Source organism: Monodon monoceros, unplaced genomic scaffold (assembly GCF_005190385.1).
Source record: "Monodon monoceros isolate NGI ecotype Baffin Bay Population unplaced genomic scaffold, NGI_Narwhal_1 Super_Scaffold_9, whole genome shotgun sequence".
In the NCBI taxonomy this organism is placed as follows: domain Eukaryota; kingdom Metazoa; phylum Chordata; class Mammalia; order Artiodactyla; family Monodontidae; genus Monodon; species Monodon monoceros.
In genome coordinates this window covers 20,377,770-20,399,442 of record NW_021703786.1, presented here as the reverse complement: position 1 = coordinate 20,399,442, position 21,673 = coordinate 20,377,770, and positions in this window count along the sequence as shown.

Here is a 21,673-nt window from a genome sequence, read left to right as displayed (position 1 = left end):
CCATGTAGTCCATGGAGGTACATCATTCACTCTTACGGCCAAATAGCATTACATTGTATGGATATGCCACATTTTTTATCCATTCACTAATTGATGGATGTTTGGATTGTTTCCAATTTGGGGCTGTTATGAATAATGCTGTTGTGAACATTCAGGTGCGAGTTTTTATGGGAAATACTGTCTTAGTCAGCATGGGCTTCTATAACAAAATAACATAGACTGGGTAGCTTCAACAACAGATATTATTTCTCACAGTTCTGGAAACTGGAAGTCTGAGATCAGTGTGGCAGCAGAGTGGGGTTGTGGTGAGGGCTCTCATCCTGGCTTGCAGATGGCTGCCTTCTTGCTGTGACCTCACACAGCACGGTGGGAGAGAGAGAGCTCATCTCTCCCTCTTCTTTTCTTTTCTTTTTTTTTAAGAGTAAAAATTATTTATTCATTCATTCATCAACATTTTGGGGGGTAAACTTAACAATAGCCAAGCACTGACCACCATTCACCAGTTTCATTTTAAGGGGAAAGTGAATAAGAAATCTTGAAAATTCATTCTGGTTATCCTTTGCTGCACTTTAAAAAATGGGGACCAACCAGCTCATTATAATGCCTCACCCAACATCGTGGAAGCTTAAAAGCTTACTTTGCACTGTCTGAAAACATAATTTATTTCAGCTTTTGTTTCCCGGAGCTCCAGAGCAGCCTTTTTCCCGAGACTGATCCCCACAGATGTATTTGTGATGATATCCAGGAGGACACCAGCATACCTGCAGAAACATTTTCATAAAGGTTTATTATTGTGTTACACATGTAAGTAGCCTCTGTCAATAGATAGCTATACCACTCCCAAGCTGTAGTTTTGTGAAACTTTATGTCTAAATGAAATGTCTTACTGAAATAAGACTAAATATTTAGTGGTGAAAACCTTGCCTTTCAATGTTTAATTAGCCTTCTAACTCATATAGAGGATCACAGCCATTGAAATGATCCCGTTTGTAAAAGTGATATAGAAAAGTGCTAAGATACGATTTTCATACATGACTATATCTAGCTAGAAAGCTTTATGTGTCTTAAAATTTTTTTTAAGTTAAAAAAGTTTATTTCCTGATTTAAAACTTTACATGATTGTTAAAAATTTTTTTTAAAGAGAAATACAATAAAACAAACAAACAAACAAAACTGAGGCCCAGCAGTGTTAAGGGAAGGGTACTTTGTCCACTTGGCGACCAGAGCATCAGAGGTGGAAGAGCGCCCCCTCAGGCCAGTACAGGAGGGGATGCATTGGAATTAACAAGCGAGTCCCCCCAGGTAGAATCGGGGCTGTGAGGTCCAGCCCCCTGTGCCCTCCAAGAGGGAATATTCTTTTTCTGTTGCCAGCCTCAGAGGAGGGCTTGGTATACTAAAGGAGTTGGCACTTTTCCTTCCATGAACTTCATCCTATGTGGCCCACCAGGTGCCACAAGATAAACAGGTAGGTGGAGGCTTCCCTGGTGGCGCAGTGGTTAAGAATCCACCTGCCAGTGCAGGGGACACGGGTTTGAGCCCTGGTCTGGGAAGATCCCACATGCCGCGGAGCAACTAAGCCCCGTGCACCACAACTACTGAAGCTCGCGTGCCTAGAGCCCATGCTCCGCAACAAGAGAAGCCACCGCAATGAGAAGCCCGTGCACCACAACGAAGAGTAGCCTCTGCTCACCACAACTTGAGAAAGCCCGCGCGCAGCAACAAAGACCCAACACAAAAATAAATAAATAAATGTATTTAAAAAAACAAAAGCAAAAGCTAGGTGATATGGCCAGGTATGCTTTTTTTTCTTTTCGTAAGCTTTTTATTTTGAAAGAATTATTGACTCACAGGAAGTCACATGAATAGTACCAAGAGGTCCCGTGTACCCGTCACCTAGCTTCCCCCAGTGGTGACAACTTACATAACTGTAGTGTTAAGAAAACCAGAAAAGTGATTGACATTAGACACAACTAGACTACAGACCTCACTCAATTTCACCATTTTGGGCATGCACTTATTTTTTTGTATGTCTTTGTGTTTAATTCTATGACATTTTATTACATGTATAGATTCATATAACCACCACCACAATCAAGATACAGAACTGTTCCATCACCTTAAAAGAAATCCCTTCTGCTGCCCTTTTATAGCCACACCCTCCCTCCCTTTCCTTAAGGCCTGGCAATCTTGTCAGTTCTCCATCTCTATCATTGTGTCATTTCGAGAATGTTATATAACGGAATCATAAAGTATGTAACCTTTTGAGGTTGGCTTTTTGCACTCAGCATAATGTACTTAAGAGCCATTTAAGTCATTGCGAGTACGGATAGTTCATTACTTGTTATCACGGAGTAGTATTCCACAGATATGTTTTAAAGAGATTCTCCCAGCTGTGGGTGGAGGAGGGAGGGAGGGAGACCAATTAGGAAGCTGCTGGAGTCCAGGTAAACATCACAAGCCAGACCTGTGTCCTGACGGGGCTCCTCATCACTTCCTGCCACTGAAACTGGCCCTCGATGCGTTCCGGCCACATGGGTCAGGGTCGGCAGCAGAGAGGAGGGATTGGGGTCGTTGAAGCTGAGCTGGCAGTAGGGGGCGCCAGAGGTCTTCTGCCCAAAGGGCGATTCCCAGCCCCGAACACCAGGGAGGATTTGCTGGCGCTTTGGGCCGCTGTGGGCGTGCGCCAAGAGAACCTAGAGTCTTGACCCCCTCCAGCCCTCAGCCCCAAAGTTTCAGTGCAGCCCTGAGTTCCAAGGCTGGGGGATGAGGCTGATGACCCGTAGTGGGGGAGGAGGCAAGGTGAGGCCTGGACTAGGAGGAGGTGCGGAGGGAGAGAGCTCTGGCCCTTCGTCAGCCCAGGGCTCCCCATCAGGAGGTGGCTCGGAGCTCAGGACACCGGGCTGGACCTTGGCACTTCCTGCCCCATCCACCCTTCTCCATCTCTGACAGATGCCCTCAGTTCTCCGTCCACTCTTCCGAGAACGCTCCCAAGACCCTGGAGCGCCCATACTCTACCCGGCTCTCACATACCTCTCTGGAAGATGTCTACCAGCACATGCCTACCCCTTCTCCCGGGGCTTGTCCAGGGCGCTCCGGGCTGTGTGGAGTGCGCAGAGTGGGCACTGGCTGTGCAGCGTGCGGGCGCCTCCTAACCGCTGGGGGCTGGGAAGAGAAGGGGCGGGGTCAGGGGCTCTGGCTCCCGTGGGCTTGGTGGCAGGCACTCTCCTCGAAATCTGCACTGGCCCCATCACCTTCTGAATTCAGCCCACTGTCTCGGCATGATCTTAAGCCTGTCCCGGGTTTCTGGTCCTCTGGCTTTGCTCCACCCCTCCTGTGCTTGTGGATCCTGGCTGCCACAACTCACCAAGCAGTTTTCCACCTCCTCGCCCTTGCTCAGGCTGGTCCTTCTCTGTCAGGGCCCTTGCCCCCATTCTCTAGCTCCATGCCCACCCCTCCATACTAGGTTCAAAAAGCGGGAGTCCCCATCCTCTGTGCTCCCACAACATACATCAACTGTGCTTCCATAATAGAATATTTCTCATGCAGCCTTGCCTAATGATTTGTAGTTCACACAACTTCCTCCCCCAGAGACTTCACATTCATCTCTGATTCCCCAGAGCCTGGTACTCAGAAGACACCAAGTAAAGTTTGATTGAATAAATGAATGAATGCATCAGTTGAAAGATCTTTGAAACCCTCTTCCTGTGACCCACTTCCACCCTCCTCCTCCTCTGATGACTCCTCCGTGGTTTACTTTGAGGGTGTACCTTCCCCTGCTGCCTCTAAACGCTGGCATTCCACCCTCCCCTCCGCACAGTTCACTCTTTCCCTCTCCCTAGGCAAGCTCACTCACGCGGACAGCTTTAACGGCTGCATTGACTCCCACAGGCCCCCAATCCACCCCATGGCCCAGAGCCCTGAGCCACGTGCATACTTTGCTGGTCCTTATCTGTCTTTCCCACCGTCCATCTTTCTCATGAATGTTAAGCTCCATCAGAGCAGAAATCTTATTTGTCTGATCCACTGCTGTACCCCTGCACCCAACGTGTTCAGTGAATATTTGTGAAATGAATAAAGAAACGGAGACTCTCCCTGTGAGGTCCTGCAAACAGTTCAAATTCAACGCATTCCAGATAGATTTCACCACCTCCTCCCTCCCGTGATTTGCTTCTCGTCTTTCCTATCCCCCTCCTCCCAGTCCGACTTAGAAATCCCACAGTCCCCCAGACATCTTCTTTTTCTCTCTTAACCCATCAATCAGCCACTACGTTGCCCAGATTCTACCTCTTGTCTTTCCAGTCCCCACACTCACCCCCAGTCCCTGGCTCACCCCTGGTTTAGACCCTTGACACTTACCACCTGGACTTCTTCAACTTCTCCTAACTTAGGTTCTTCACCTCTATTTTTGTTTTTTCATTCACATTGTTATCTGAACGATTTTCTAAAACATCAGTTTCATTACGTCAACCCCTTAGTTTAACCCCCTTCGTTAAAACCCTCCTTGCTGGGCTTCCCTGGTGGTGCAGTGGTTGAGAGTCCGCCTGCCAATGCAGGGGACACGGGTTCGTGCCCCGGTTGCGGAGCGGCTGGGCTCGTGAGCCATGGCCGCTGAGCCTGCGCATCCGGAGCCTGTGCTCCGCAACGGGAGAGGCCACAACAGTGAGAGGCCCGCGTACCGCAAAAAAAAAACAAAAAAAAACCCTCCTCGCATCCACCATCTCCTAACTATTGTGCAGACCTCACACAGTGGGTGGCATAATTATAGGAGGCTCAAGGACAAAGGGTACACTGGGGTGATAATTAACATGGAGCTGCAAAATGAGAAAATTATATCTTTTCTAATTTTTTCCAACCTTCTGAAGACATCAAGGAGAAAGTCTCCACGAATGTCTTTAACACCTCCTTTTCACTTGCTAATCTCTTAACAGGATTCTATCCATTCTGCCAGCCATGAGATATTTAGCTAGAGTGTAATAACATTGTCTTATTTTTATTTTATGTATTTTGCCTACTATCTATGACATGTGATATTGGTTTTTTAGTTATAGTAGTAATGGCCCATAAAATAAATTTACTTGGGAAAAGATTGTAAATCATATATCCATCAAAGGACTAACATCCAGTATATATAAAGAACTCTTACTTATCAATAAGAAAAAAGGAATAGAAATTAAAAATCAAATAGAAAAATGAGCAAAAGACTTAAACACTTCAAAAAAAAAAGGCCATATATAAGTGACCAATGAACAGATGGAAAGTGCTCAACTACATTAGTCATCAGAGAAGTATGAATTAAAATCACAGTTTGATATCCCTGTACATCACCAGGACTCAAAAGAAAAAGATTTTCAGTATCACATGTTGGCAGGACTGTGGAGTAATTGGAACTCTGACTCACTGGTAGTGAGGATGTAATTTATGACAACTACTTTGGGAAATTGGCCGTATCCACTCATGTTGGGCATTTCCATACTACCCTCTGACCCAGGAATTCAACTTCTGGGTATGATCCCAACAGATATGAGTACATGTGTTCACCAAGAGTCGTGCACAAGAATGCTCATAGCAGCTTTACTCATAATAGCCAGAAACTGAAAACAAGCTACATGTCAGCAGTAGAATGGAGAAATAACATTCTGGTATATACACATAATGAAATATTGTATAAAAGTGAGAATGAATAAATTAAACTACACAAATGTTGAGCCAGACACATAAAAAGAACAGCCTTTATATGAATGGTTCCATTTATATGAAGTTCAAAACCAAACAAAACTAATCTATGCTGTTACAACTCAGGGAGTGGCTACCTGCGGGGCTATGTCTGGCAGGTGGCACAAGACCGGCTGCTGAGGGCTCATAATATTGTTATTGACCTGGGTGAAAAATTGCTTTTTTTTTTTTTTTTTTTATTTTGCGGTACGCGGGCCTCTCACTGTTGTGGCCCCTCCCGTTGCGGAGCACAGGCTCTGGACGTGCAGGCTCAGCGGCCATGGCTCACGGGCTCAGCCGCTCCACGGCATGTGGGATCCTCCCGGACCGGGACACGAACCCGTGTCCCCTGCATTAGCAGGCGGACTCTCAACCACTGCGCTTTTTTTTAACGTGAGTGAAAGTTAATTGATTTGTGTACTTCTTCATATGTGTTGTATGTCAAGAAAAAATTACTTAAATTTAAGTTTTTAAAAAGTGAAACATTTAAAGACAAGCATTTAGGGAAGGATAAATGAGGAGGTTGGGATTAACATACACACACTGCTATATATAAAATAGGTAACCAGCAAGGACCTACCTATAGCACAGGGAACTATATTGAATATTTTGTAATACCTATAAGGGAAAAGAATCTGAAAAAAAAATTTATGTATAACTGAATCACTTTGCTGTACACCTGAAACTAATACAATATTGTAAATCAATTAAGAAATTTAAAAATAAAGAAAAATTTTAAAAAATAAAGACAAGCACTCAGACAATGAAAGTCTGAGGACACGACAGGTCTCTTGAAGATGGAGTGCAAATGGCCGACATTCGGGGAGTTCTCAGGACTCAAGTCCGAATGGTCATACCTGGCTCCTCTGGTCCTGCATCATGTCATGGGGCAGTTCAGTGTGGTGGTTAGGAGCACAGATTTGGGAACCTGACGAACCTGAGTTGGAACCTGAGCTCTGCCACTGGCTGTGGGACTTCAGAAAAGTTACCTAGCCTCTCTGGGCAACAGCTTCTTCATCTATAAATCACCTTAGAGGGTGATGGGCTTGATCAGAGGAACAACGTGGTCCAGTGCTGGGCACATAGGATGGCCTTGATAAATGGAGCCACACCCAGCTGCCTGATGGTCCCTGCCCAAGCCCTGCTGTATCACACCTTTTTGCACCCCCAAGTATCTGTGCATGCTGTTCCCCTGGAACGCCCTTCTATCTGGTGATCACACTGGCCCATCCTTCAATGCCCAGTTCAAGCACATCTTCCTACCTGATGCCAGGCCCCACAAGAGGCTAGCTCCGCCCTCTCTGCGCCATCCCACCCATGAACACATACAATATCCAGGCATACACCGTTTTATTGCACTTTACACATATTGCTTTTTTTTTTTAATTGAAGTTTTGTGGCAACCCTATGTGAAGCAAGCCTACAGGCACCATTTTTCCAACAAATTTGCTCACTTCATGTCTGTGTCACATTTTGGTGATTCTCACAATATTTCAAACTTTTTCATCATTATTATATTTTTATGGTGACCTTTAATGTTACTGTTGCAAATAGATTAGGACTCTGAAGGCTCAGATGATGGTTAGCATTTTTTATCAATAAAGTATTTTTTTTATTTATTTATTTTACTTATTTTCTTTTTGGCTGCGTTGGGTCTTCGTTGCTGCACACAGGCTTTCTTTAGTTGCAGTGAGCGGGGGCTTCTCTTGTTGCAGAGCACAGGCTCTAGGCACGTGGGCTTCAATAGTTGTGGCATGTGGGCTCAGTAGTTGTGGCACGTGGGCTCAGTAGTTGTGGCTTGCAGGCTCTAGAGCGCAGGCTCAGTAGTTGTGGTGCACGGGCTTAGCTGCTCTGTGGCATGTGGGATCTTCCCAGATCAGGGCTCGAAACCATGTCCCTTGCATTGGCAGGCGGATTCTTAACCACTGCACCACCAGGGAAGCTCAATAAAGTATTTTGCACACTTAGTAGGCTACAGTACAGGATAAACATAAATTTATATGAACTGGGAAACCAAAAACTTTGTGTGACCGCTTTTATCGAGACATTTGCTTTACTGTGGTGGTGTGGAACTGAATCTGTAATATCTCCAAGGTGTACCTATACATGGTTTATTATTCCTTTAGTGGTTGGCACCTTCTTATAGGAGGAGACCCTCGATACATATTTGCCGAACGAAAGAATGATTGTAACTTCAAATGATTCTAACTTCTCTGCAGTTTCCTGGTGGGGTGGGGTGGGGGCTGGTTCCCTTTTCGTGCCTGTAAGAGCATCAGACATTCAGCCCCGTGTTAGGGACCTCATCCATCTCTGTGGAGAATGGGTACCACACGATGCGTTGTGGGTGAGTGGTTATCACCATGACGTCAGCCTCAAAGGTTAGGCTGTCCCCAAGTCATCCCAGTTCCCTTTACCACCTTATATGGATAGGTCACCCACGAGAGTGACTCCAACTTCTACTTAACCTCTTGGTAGCCTAACAGGTTCCCTAAGCCAGGCACTTGCTGATTGAGGCAATGACACTTAGTTTTCAGCTTTTACAGGTTGCTGTGCAGGATGGGAGGAGAGTAACTGAATGGGGCAACTCATTCCGATGTGACGTCACACGTGATCGAGTCCATGGCTCCCTTGGCGGTTTAGTAAATCTGGACATATTCCCTCGGCAAGACCCCCATTTGAAACCTGAGCAGCCCTCCAAGATCTGGTGACAATGGTCATGCCGCCTTCACCCCACCCCCTGCACCCCACGCTCTCCCCAAACATGCAGCCACTTACACTGTACCCTGCCGGCCCCTCAGCCCAGAGCAACGTGCCTCACCTTTTCAGCGTCTGAAATTCAACTCAAAGGTACAGTTGTCACCAAGTACCAGATCTGTGGGAATAAGAAATGGAAAAGACAGGAATCCCAGCCATCCTATCTCCTAAGTGTAGACAGATACAGACAGAAATTCACAGAAGAGGGTGGTGAGTGCAGTGGGGGAGGGGTACAGGGGGCCAGAGAAGAGGCATCAGATTTGGGGAGGGGCGGCTGGGGAAGGGGAAGGCTTCCCGGAGGAGGTTGATGTGTTGGCTACTGATCAGTTTGCTTTCTGTCCCACTAGAATGTAAGCTCCACGAGGGCAGGGACCTCACACCTTGTCCTCAGCTGTTTTTCCAATGCCTGAAAGTCCGGGACAGGGACAGGCATAGAGCAGGTGTTCCAGGAGTATTGGTGAAGGAATCGGGCAAGAGCTGAGCTAAGATGTGCGGGATGAGTGAAAGCTGGCCTTTCTGCAGGCTTTCTAGGAGGGGGGTACTTTGTGAACAAAGGGCTGGAGGTGGGAAAGGGCAGGACATGTGAGGGGAATGAGATGCAGCTGGGGTGGGAAGGGGTAGAGACTGGCGAGGGATGAGGCCAGAGAGACAGGCAAGGGCGGAGAGGGCCAGACAGAGCCCCTGCCTCCCCCACTTGCTTTCTCTGTTGAGTTCCCTCTGCCCCTGGCACTTCATCTGCACTTCCTCTACACCCTAAATCCTGCCTCGTGTTGCATGAGCTCATTCATCAGCACTTACTGAGCACCTAGTTCGTGCCAGGTGTGGTGCAGGAGCAAAACACCCACCATGTGCAAAATGAGGCAGTTTCCAGAGTGATGGCCCAGCCAGGATCACAGCGCATCCTCACAGCAACGCTGGAGAGAGGGACCCCTCCATCTATCTATCCATCCATTCATACGCTCCGCAAATATATATTGACAGCTTAGTATGTGCCAGTTGCCAAGAATGTAAGTCGAGCAAGACCCCTCATCCGTGTGTGGCGGAGAGTAAATTTGTACACACACCAGCAGGGTAATGCTAGGTGATGCTCAGTTCTGAGAAAGACACGGCAAACGGGGTGACGTGACCAGGAGTGACTGGCGGGGCTGCGCTGGATGCGTGTGCGGAAGGCTCTCAGAGAAGGTGACATCTGAGAAGTTATCAGCCGTGGAAAGAGCAGGGCAGGACGAGTGCACAGCAAGTGCAAAGGTGCTGAGGTGGGACAGTGCCGGGGGCATTGGAGGCGCAGAAGGAAGGCACTCTGCGTAGCTGGGAAACTGGAATATTCGATGAGGGTGAAGTGGAGAGTGGAAGGGATGAGACAGAGGAGGAAGCCAGCAGCCAGATTAGAAAAGGTTTGTAGACGTTGGATTAATTCTGCAGTGAGATGTGAGCCCATGGAAAGGTGTTAAGGAAGTGAGCTGATGTATCCTGAGTGACGCTTGAACAAGACCACGGGGCTAAGCTGGAGGCAGCAGAGGGGGGAGACCAGCAACGATGGACGGTCTGTGTGTGGGGTAAAACGCAGAACCCACTGCAGGAAGCCTTGGTTTCTCTTCCAAACCTGCTTCTCCCCATCTGTCCCATCTCAGAAAAGTGGCCCCATGGCGTACCCTACTGCTCCAGCCAGAAATTTCCAAGTCCTTCCTGCACATCCTTTCTTCCTTTCACCCTCCACACAGGTTCAGTTCTGTCCGTGTTCACACCAGGAAAATAGAACCGTCTCCAGACCAGGCCAGTGCCCATCTGAGGGGCTGCACCCAGGCAGCCTGGCTGTGGGACTGGCTCAGCAGCTTCCTGCTTCTCTGGGGAGAAAGTGGAGAGTAGGCTTCAGCCACAGGGAGGCTCCAGCAGACTTGGACGATGAAGGGAGGAGGGAACGGGAGTTGGGGTCGTTGTGAGAGAATAATCAAAATGGTAGACCATGGACTCCAAGGTGGTAGAGACAGAAGGGAAAGGGCAGGGGTGACAGCCAGTGAGAAAGTGAGAGAGTCCCTGGTTGGGGGTTTTAGACAGTGCCCACCCAAGAGAAAGTGAGCTGGGAGGATGAGAGGTGTGGTCAGGGTGGAGACTTGGGCACCACACTGGCAGCAATAAGGACGAGGTCAAGGGGTGACTCTGGAAGTGGGCAGCTGGCGGAGTGGAGAGCGATGGCTAGAGGCCAGGAGGTCAGGATGCTGAGGAGCATCTGCGTGGATGTGGGAGTCACTGGGAACCAGGCCAGGCTGGGTGACAGGCATCGGGTCCCCCAGAGTGTTGGGGGTGGCTGGGGGGTGGTGGACGCCAGCACTGGCAGAGGCCGGTACAGCTGTGGTTGGTGTGTGTTCAGAGGGGCCGGGGGTTGAAGGAGGAATGGTCTGGAAACTATAGGGAAAGAGGAGGACACACCCCTACACACACTTCCTGGCCCTGAGATGCCTCCTTTTGCAAGGGCTGCTGGGAAGTCTCCACCCTGACCAGGAGGTTGGGGGGACACCCTGAGAACCCCGAGGCCCCCAGGAAGGGCTGTAAAGGGGTTGAGAGAGAGGCCCGGACACGGAGATGGGCCAGGCTGAGGTCACCCTGGGTGGACTTCCCAGCTAGCTGGAGTAGAAGAACAAACCTGGGCAGGCCGGGTGGGGACGGAGAGGGCGGAGGCCATGGGTCGTGGCGGCAGAGGGCGCTGTGAAGGAAGGAAGGTCCCAAAGAGGGCGACAAGTTAACTAGCTTGTAGCCCAGGTTAACTATCCATTCTTTTGTAGAACTGCCTTGAACCCCCAAAGCTGCCAGAACTGTGGCTTCTACCACTGGTCTTTCCAGGCCAGCAGTACTGGTCTTGCCCAGACCCCTTCCTCCTTCCCTCACTCTGGGGAGAGGGGTTCCCTCCTGGCCTGGGGCCCCGAGGCTGGGCAGACCCAGGGGAAAGTAGCTGAGGGACACAGGGAGGACAGGCCCCATCTCCTCACTGCTGCTCCTTTGCAGATAATCTCCATGGGCACCAGAGAGGCACAGAAACTGCTCTTCAACCATGAGGGGCTTTGGTGGGGAACCTGGGGTGCCAGATTAGCCACCAGGTCCCCTGGTGTCCCTGCTGTGTTTGCTGTGGAGAAAGAAGCTGCCTCTCAGAGGCCATGGCTACCTTATCCGTGTGTGTAGGGGGACCCCTTTGACACTACCACCACCTTTGTCTTGACAGGTTCACATGGAGCTCTTGCTCTGGGAGGGAAATGAGAAGAAATTGGCCCTGTGAGCCACCATCTTGGCTGTCACAGAGCAGTAATCCTTACGGTGTACGGAGGGAGGCTGGGATTTCACAGACCAACAAGTGATCAGTGTGCCACAACTAGGATTTGGGTACACATGGGGCTCTGGGAGCCCCAAGAAGTGCCTCGTCTGCTTGGAGCGTCAGAAGCAGTAGTATGCTCACAGGTTGCGAGTCTTCATGGAGCCTGGGCCAAGGGGCGTCAGGAAACCTGAATGTGCCTTTCTGGTCAGAGGGAACCCAACCAATGTTCTGGTGACAACTGATAATGGTAACAGTCCCAGCAGTCGTCCCTTGAGGGTTAGTGATCTGTCAGGCATGAGCACTCGTCCATCCTCTCAAGTCACCCACCAACACCCCCGATGGGTAAGTCCCGTCATGGCGCCCACTGCACAGAGGAGGGAGCAGGACCTAGTCTGCAGCTGGTCTGGCCTCACAGTGACAGACACACCATCCATGCATCCATTCGTTCACTTAGTCAGTGAACGTTTGTTGGGCGCCTCCTATACACCAGGCACTGTCGTAAGTGCCGGAGACGCTGCAGATTACAACCAGATAAACCCCTGTAGCCCCTGCTTTCCTAGAGAGAGAGCTAAGTGAGAAACAAAGAAGTACAGGAGACAGAGATCTGAGAGCTGGTGTGGTTTAACAGCCCAGACCAACGGTCCCTCCCAACCTGCTGCTCATGAGCACGCTCCTCCTGGGCTGGAGCCCATAGGGAGGAGGGTGCTAGCTTAAGAGCTGGGAGTAGCACCCAAAGCTAGTATCTCTAATTATGAGTCCGGGGCAGGAGGATTCTCTCCCCTTGAGCCCATTCATCTCTGGAGACCCTTGACATTGAGTTTCCGAGCTGTAAGTCCAGATTTGGGGCCAGTCAAGGTTCCACCTCTTAGTGGGTCCTGATCGAGAAGCTCCCAGCATCCCTGGCAGACACCTCTGGCTCATTCTTCTCTCTAAATGCAGCTCCCCTCACTGTCTGCAGTTGATACTGGTCAGCACAGACCTTGGCTGTGACTGTTGGCCAGACACCTATACACGGTCCGGGCTTCTTCACCACATGGCAGCCTCGCACTGTTTACACAGCAGCTCAGGTCTCCAAAGGTGAGTATCCCTGGAGAACTTGAAGGAAGCTGGATTGTCCTTAAGACTTAGCCTTGGAAGTCACATCACATCACTTCTGCCATACCCTATTGTCGCCATACTCTATAAGTTTGGCTCTCCTCCAAGGGGAGGAGACATAGACCCCACTTTTTGATGGCCAAAGAATTTGTGGACGTGTTTTAGAACTGCCACATACAGCTAGGAGTAGTGGCACCAGAAGGTGAATTTGGGATGTCTGATGGCACTGTCTACACATTAGGCCATAGGACCTCACATGACTCCAGGCTGCCAAGAAAGAAAGAGAAGGGGCTTCACGAAGGCAGTAGATGTGGGCTTGGAGAGGAGACAGAGAGGAGTGATGCTAAGAAGGTGAAAGCTCTGTCCTGTCTACCCGCGGACATCCCAGCCCAGACAATCCAGGGGCTGCTGGGCTGGTTGGATGGTTCCAGGGGCTCGGGGAGCCCCTTCTCCAGGGCAGGGGGCCTGAATCAGTACCTAGCAGCGGGGAGAAAAGGGAGAGAGCCTTCCTGCACTCAGTGAGCCTGGAACGGTCACGGGCCAAACTCCTCAGGGTTTTTTTAAGGAGCTGGTGAGGGAGCAATAGGGATGTCAGATCCCGCTGCCCAGATTGTAGTCACCACCATGAAACTTAGGAAGTGAAACTTTTTCAAGGTCAACTTTCTCATCTGTTGTGTGAGGTTGGCTTTCAGTGGCTCCCCTGCTTGGAGCAGCAGGCAAAGGTCTGGGACCTGAAATGTACCGAAACTTGCCTGGGGGATGTGGGAGAAGGGGGGCCACAGCACCCAGGTGACCCCCGCGGGGATTCCCAGGTGGAGGCAGGGCAGTAAACTCACAGGGCCCTTTTCCTCTGGCACCACAGTGGAGGGTGGGGGTGGGGCCAGGGGGTGGGTTCTGGCCTGGCTGGGAGTCAGCCTGGGTTTTGGTGGCAGCTCCACCAGGAAAGATCTGCGTGACCTTCAGAAGTCACTTCCCTCTAGAGTGCTCAGTTTCCTTATCCATCAAATGTCAGGTCAGTTGATCTTTAAGACGCTCTCCTCTGGTAACATCACAAGCTGATTTTGCAGCCTCCACAGACCTTATTCACCCCAAACCTGTTCTCTTAGCCCCCAGCCAGAGCCTGATGACTGGAAAAACACACAGGAAGGAGATGTGCCTAAAGATAAGGACCTGGATTCAGCCCAGATCCACTTGGATCTCAGACTGGGTCCTCAGCTAAACCTGCCACCTCCCAACCTGCTCCATTCACAGGGAGGATGGGGAGAGAGCGTGGATGGTTTAGGGTGTGTCCATCCGTGGGTCCCCTGCAGGAGCACGGATGGACACATCAACCTTCCTTCCCCAGGGATCGAGAGCATCCTTGCTAAGCCCTTCTCCATTAGCACCACCACCCAGCCACCCACCAGGCAGGACACTGAGAGAATGATGGAAAAGTGTGAGGCCTGGGTACCCATCCCTGACCAGCCCAGGCCCCCATCACAGACAGTCCCTGCAGCTAGGACTCCTCAGGGCTTGTCACAATGGTTATTAATCATTTTGGGTAATTGTTATTTAATATTCATCTTCCTTGCCAGACTGGAAGTTCCATGAGGACCAAGTCTGGTTTGATACTTTATCCCCAAAGCTTAGAACTGTGACTTACATATAGTAGGTGCTCAATAAATAAAGTGAATGATTGAACGAATGAATACTTTTGAAGAGCTTTTAATCTAGTAAGGAAGATTAGGCACATACAAATACTATGATAAAAAACCTTTCATAGTATATATGTGTGTGTGTGTGTGTGTGTGTGTGTGTGTGTGTGTGTAACTGAATCACTTTGCTGTACAGCAGAAATTACCGCAACATTGTAAATCAACTATACTTCAATAAATTTTTTAAAAAGCCTCCCATGTCGTTCAACATTTATTATTAGTATACTAGCTAACATATAGACTAAAGTTGCCAGATCTAGCAAATAAAAATACAGGACACCCGGTTACATTTGAATTTCAGGTAAACAGCGAATGATTTTTTTAGCATAAGTATGTCCCACGCAATATGGGTGTCCTGCACTTTATCTGGCAGCCCTTCGCCAGACCACTCTCCAGTCCTCACACCAGCCCTATGGGAGGGCTATTATTATTATGTTCCTTTACGGAGGGAACGGAGGCACAGAAGGGATGAGTAACCTGCATGAGGTCACATAGCTGAAAAGTGACCAAACCAAAGCTAGGTCCTGAGTAATTGGAGCCTCGGGTCAGCCTGCTTAGTCTCTCTACTCTCTTGCTTCCCAACAAGTGCCCATAAGTGGTGGGCACTTGGACCCAACAGGGGAAGGTCCTTCGCCAAGCTGGACAGTAGGTTTTGGTTGGATGGACAAGAAAAGTTTTCCAGAGGAGGGACAGAAGAGGAGGTGGGACAGAGAGGGTCGCAGAGTCTTGCAGGGACAGCATCTGGGAGAGACACCACCTCAGGCTTAGACCCACCAGCCCATGCCCAGCTCTGACTGACCACTCTGAGCCTTGACCCTGTTCAGTAAAATGGGCAAAGCACAGATCCACAGTCTCTTATCTAAAATCCTGGGGGCCAGATGGGTTTTGGAATTCAGAATGTTTCAGATTTTAGAAAGGAGGTTCAGCATGAAATGTACATTATATAGCACCTCCAGGGCACCTGGGGCAGCATCCTGTAATCAGACATGTACATTTCGTAGCCAAAGTCTGAGCATCAGCATTCAGCACGATAAAGACTGTAACTTAGTTTCACGTCAGTTCAGCAGGTTTTGCCATCCATTTGGCTTTCAGGCATTCTTGGATTCTGGAATTGGGGATAAGCGAGGGTGGATCGTTCCTCTCTAAGGCCGGTGGGTCGCTGCACAGAGAGGGCGCTTGTCCCCAGGCTTCCCTGCCCTCCTTCCCCCTCCTGCTGGGGACCGGGGAGGAGAAGGGGCTGGTTGGTGCGGAGGCGTCTAAGGAGTTTCCAAATAGGAAAACCAACGGCTGCAGGGCCCCAGGACGAACCCGGGCGTTCCCTGGCTGCCTGGGCCGTGAGTCACCGGGGCGCAGCAGGCAGCTCGCAGGAATGTGACCCGGCCAATCGCCTGGCAGGGGGTGGGCGGCGGGCAGGCGAGGGCACGGCTGGGCTGCCGGTGACTAAGCAAGACCCTCCCTGCGGGCCCCTGCCGGACCCCCAGCGTCTGGCAGCTACCCTGCAAGGGGCGGGGAGGACGCGCCCCCTTGGACCCGGCTCAGTGCCCCCCCACTCATTCCGGCAGGCAAGCGCGTCCCGGGAGGCCCAACGGCTGCGCAGGGGCCTTCGAAGGGGATGTGGGGAGAAATAGTACAACCTACATTTCGATTCACTTCTATTTCATACTTTTACATTTTACTTTACTTTTTTTTCTTCAAAGAAGTTGCACAAGTCACATGCTTTAGAAATGTAAATATACAAGGATCTCCATGAGATAATCTGTACACCCGTGTTCATAGCAACGTTATTCACAATAGCCAAAAGATGGAAACCAAGGCATCCATGGAAGGATGAATGGATAAACAAAAGGTATATACAGACAATGGAATATTATTCGCGCTTAAAAAGGAAGGAAATTCTGACACATGCTACAGCATGGATGAACCTTGAGGGCATTATGCGAATGGATAGAAGCCAGGGACAAAAAGGCAGACTGTATGATTCCACTTATATAAGGTACCTAGGGTGGCCAAATTCGCAGACACAGCAAGGAGAATGGTGGTTGCCAGGGGCTGCGGGAGTTACTGATTAATGGGCACAGGGCTTCAGTTTTGCAAGATAAGAAGAGTTCTGGAGGGGACGGTGGTGACGGTTGAACAACAATGTGAATGTACCTAATGCCGTGGAACTGGACACTTAAAAACGGTTAAGATGGTAAAGTTTATGTGTATTTTGCCACAATTAAAAACAAAAAGAGGAAGAAACTTGTAAAGGTACAAAAGTCACTCTCGCCCTCCTGCCCAGCAGCCATCCAATTCCTTCAAACAAAAAAAAACCCTAATGTCTTTAGTTTTTGCGTGTCCTTCCAAAGAGAGTCTGTGACTATACAGGATAATCCATATATACATGTCTATGTATAAACATAATATGAATAAAAATAAATATGTATGAAAGTATGTATATGCACATCTTTTATTTCTTTCCACATTTTTATTGATACAGTTGATGTACAATATTATATAAGTTACAGGTGTACAACATGGTGATTTGCAATTTTTAAAGGTCATACTTCATTTATAGTTATTATAAAATATTGACTCTATTCCCTGTGTTATACAATAGATCCTTGTAGCTTATTTATTTTATACAAAATAGTTTGTATCTCTTAATCCTCTGCCCCTATCTTGCCCTTCCTTGCTTCCCTCTCCCCACTGGTAACCACTAGTTTGTTCTCTGTATCTGTGAGTCTGTTTCTTTTTTGTTATATTCACTAGTTTGTTTTATTTTTTAGATTCCACATATAAGTAATATCATACAGTGTTTGTCTTTCTCTGTCTGACTTATTTCACTGAGTATAATACCCTCCCAGTCCATCCATGTTGTTGCAAATGGCAAAATTTCATTCTTTTTTATGGCTGAGTAATATTCCATTGTGTATACATACCACAACTTCTTTATCCATTTATTTGCTGATGGACACATAGGTTGCTTCCATATCTGGGCAATTGTAAATAATGCTGCTATGAACACTGGGGTGCATGTATCTTTTCAAATTAGTGTTTTGGGGTTTTTTGGACATATACCCAGGAGTGGAATTGCTGGGTAATATGATAGTTCTATTTTTAGTTTTTTGAGAAAACTCCATACTGTTTTCCACAGTAGCACACCTTTTCTTTTTTAAGAAATGCAAACAGCAGCATACTCTGTACATTGATTTTTCCATTTAAAATACATCTCGCATGCAAAGTGTTATATATAGAATGGATAAACAACAAGGTCCTACTGTGTAGCAGAGGGAACTATATTCAGTATTCTGTGATAGACCATAATGGAAAAGAATATTTTATTTATTTTTTAAAATTTATTATTTATTTATTTATTTTTGGCTGTGTTGGGTCTTCGTTGCTGTGTGCGGGCTTTCTCTAGTTGCAGCGAGTGGGGGCTACTCTTCGTTGCAGTGCACGGGCTTCCCACTGTGGTGGCTTCTCTTGTTGTGGAGCACGGGCTCTAGGCGCGCAGGCTTCAGTAGTTGTGGCTCGCGGGCTCTAGAGCTCAGGCTCAGTAGTTATGGCGCACGGGCTTAGTTGCTCCACAGCATGTAGGATCTTTCCGGACCAGGGATCGAAACCTGTCCCCTGCATTGGCAGGTGGATTCTTAATCACTGAGCCACCAGGGAAGTCCCGAAAAGAATATTTTTAAAAAGAATAAATAGATATGGATAACTGAATCACTTTGCCATACAGCAGAAATTGACACAACATTGTAAACAAACTATATTTCAATTAAAAATTTTTAAAAATATATCTTTGAAACCCGTATATACTGATGCCTAAAGAATGTCCTCTTTTTTAAAACAACAGCTATATTGAGATATAATTTACATAAAAATTCATCCATTGTAAATATACTCTTTGATGATTTTTACTAAGCTTATAGAGTTGTGCAACTTTGACCACAATCCAGTTTTAGAATATTTCCATCATCCCCAAAGTTCCTTCAGGTCATTTACAGTTTAACCCTCATTCCCACCCCTAGTCCAGCCAACTGCTGAGCTGCTTCCTGTCTCTAGGGATTTGCTTTCTCTGGAAATTTCATAGAAATGGAATCATAGGATATGTAGTCTTTTGTGTCTAGCTTCTTTCACTGAGCATAATGTCCTTGAGGTTCATCCATGTTGCAGCACATTTAATTAGCTTGTCCCTGAGTAATAGCCATTGTAAGGATAGTTCACATTTTGTTTATCCGTTCACCAGTGGATGGATATTAGGGTGTCTCCAGGTTTTTTTATTATGAATAATGCTGCTTACAAACACATACAAGTCTTTGTGTGGGCATATGTTTTTATTCCTCTTTGGCTGATACCTAGGAGGATTGCTGAGCTGCGTGGTAAGTTTATGTTTAACTTTTTAAGAAACTGCTAAGATGTTTTTCCAAAGTGCCACACCATTTTACATTTCCATCAGTGATGGATGAAGCTTCCAATTTCTCCACGTCCTTGACAACACTTGCTATTACTTTTCTTTTTGAGGAAGGCCATGGTAGAAGATGTGAAGGGTTACCTCATGTGGTTTTTTTGTTTTGTTTTGTTTTTTGTTTTTTTTGGCTGTGTCGGGTCTTAGTTGCGGCACTGCAGGATCTTCATTGAGGCATGCGGGATCTTTCCTTATGGCGCGCGGGCTTCTCTCTAGTTGTGTCGTGCAGGTTTCTTTTTCTCTCTCTCTCTAGTTGTGGTGCACAGGCTCCAGGGCACGTGGGCTCTGTAGTTGTGGTACACGGCCTCTAGTTGAGGTGTGCGAGCTTAGTAGTTGTGGCACTTGGCCTTAGTTGCCCTGCGGCATGTGGCATCTCAGTTCCCTGACCAGGGATCTAACCCAAACCCACGTCCCCTGCATTGTAAGGCGGATTCTTTACCACTGGACCACCAGGGAAGTCCCCCTCATGTGGGTTTTTTTTTTTTTTTTGCGGTATGCAGGCCTCTCACTGTTGTGGCCTCTCCCGTTGCGGAGCACAGGCTCCGGATGCGCAGGCTCAGCGGCCATGGCTCACGGGCACAGCCGCTCCGCGGCATGTGGGATCTTCCCGGACCGGGGCACGAACCCGTGTCCCCTGCCTCGGCAGGCGGACGCTCAACCACTGCGCCACCAGGGAAGCCCGCCCTCACGTGGTTTTTAACTTGCATTTCCCTAATGTTAAATGAAATTGACCACTTTCATATGCTGATTAGCCATTCATATCTCTTTTTTTAATGAAATGTCCATTCAAATCTTTTGTTCATTTTTCAATTTAGTTACCTTATTATTGAGTTGTAAGACCTCATTCTTACATTCTTAGTAATCCGTTGTACGGATGGGCCATAATTTGTTTGTTTCTTATTGATAGTGTTTTAAATTTTTCATTTTATGTATATTTTACAGTGGGCATAATATATTAGTGTAATAGTATATATCACTGACATAAATAACTAAACAAATACATTTTGGGGATACATCTTCAAATTATTTTACTGAGAAGGGAGCAGTAAAGCTTGGTGACCCCTGGCTTGAGCCTTCATCCCCCTTCTGCCCCACCACCAGCCCCACCCCATCCTTCAGGCCTATTCCAGCCATCCTGAGGTTTGTAGAAATCCTGTGAAAAGCTTGCTCCTCTGGCAGCCCTGGGACCCCAAAGAGCCTGACCGGTATCCCCTAACCAGTGGGGTAAACGAGGCTCTGAGGGTGACTACCTGGAATGTGTGGGCACCGTCTGACTCTCCAGGGTCCTCTGCCAAGACCCAGGGCCCACGCTTCCCTTAATTTGGGGATCTCCAGGAAGGGTGACCCAGTGATATTCATGTTGGGGTTCCCTGAGCCCCAGCAGGGCAAGGAGAGTTCAAAGTCCAGGAACGTGGTCTGGGGCTGGGGCTGCCCTTGGCCCCTGTGCTCTGTCCCGGCCTCCCTTCCCCCGCATCTGCCCAGCCTGATGACACGGCCTCACGCACAGGCTCAGCTCAGAGTGCTCCAAGGGACAGGACTCTGCTGGTCATTTCCTTCCTCCCTGATTGGTTCTTTCATCTCCTTCATCATCATCATTGTCACCGTTTATTGCAGACCCTGTGCCTGTATGTGACATACAGGATCCCATTTAATCCTCCCGCCAGTCTTGTGAGATGGAGCTTATTCGTTCCGTTTTGCAGAAGAGGAAACGGAGGCTCGGGGAGGTTACATGACTTGTCCCTAGGGACAAAGGAGGAATTCAAACACAGGTTTGACCAACTCCAAATCCCACCTTTGACTGGAGGCTGGAGAGCCTGAGGGTCCCCACAGACCCTGCCCATCCTCCACCCAGCCTCCGGCTCAGCCTATAGGGTGGGAGAGGGGAGGTTAAGCCCAGAGTAGTGGGGACGTCAGGGGTACTCAAGCCTTCTGTACTTTGGCAGGAGAAAGCTAAACCCTGGAATCACACTTTGTGCTTTCACTTTCCTTCTGTCTCTCAGTAAGCATTTCTACTGGAAAACTCCAGACCTGTCTGAGCTGAACTGAAGGAAGAACCTGGATCCAGCCAAGCCTGAAGCTGTAATCCCTTCAGACATGAGGACAAAATATTCCCTTTTTGAGATTGGTTCAGTTTGGATAACTCAAAGCATGGACTTAGGGCACTAGCTAACTTAGGGGACCAACAGAGGAAGAAAGGAAAAGATTTCAGCTTTGATGAACGTATTTAGAATTTTGCAATCAGCAAATCTAAAGAGTCAATGTTAATTTTGGCATACACCACGCACGTATTCCAAAAAATAACACTTCAGAAAATAACGTTTGATACGGAATTACTTTCAGAAGTGAGAAGCACACAATCTTTTCTCTCTAGAGGTCATATTACTTACAACTGAAAAACCCCAGACTGATTTACTCCCTGTGCTCTGGTTTTCTGTAGCTAATGTCCTATTTGAGCCTATGGGATGGAAGCTCCTGGAAGGCAGGGGCGAGGACCTCTTGCCTTTGTGCTCTCACAGCACCAAGCACAGGGCCAGGCCCACAGAGGTGCTCAGAGATGAATGTTTGAGAACTGCCTGGATGAGGAGTGAACACTCTCACTGTCCCGGCCGTCTCCACTCCAGCCAGGAGCCAGCCCAATGCCCTGAAACCCCCACTTCCTCCCCA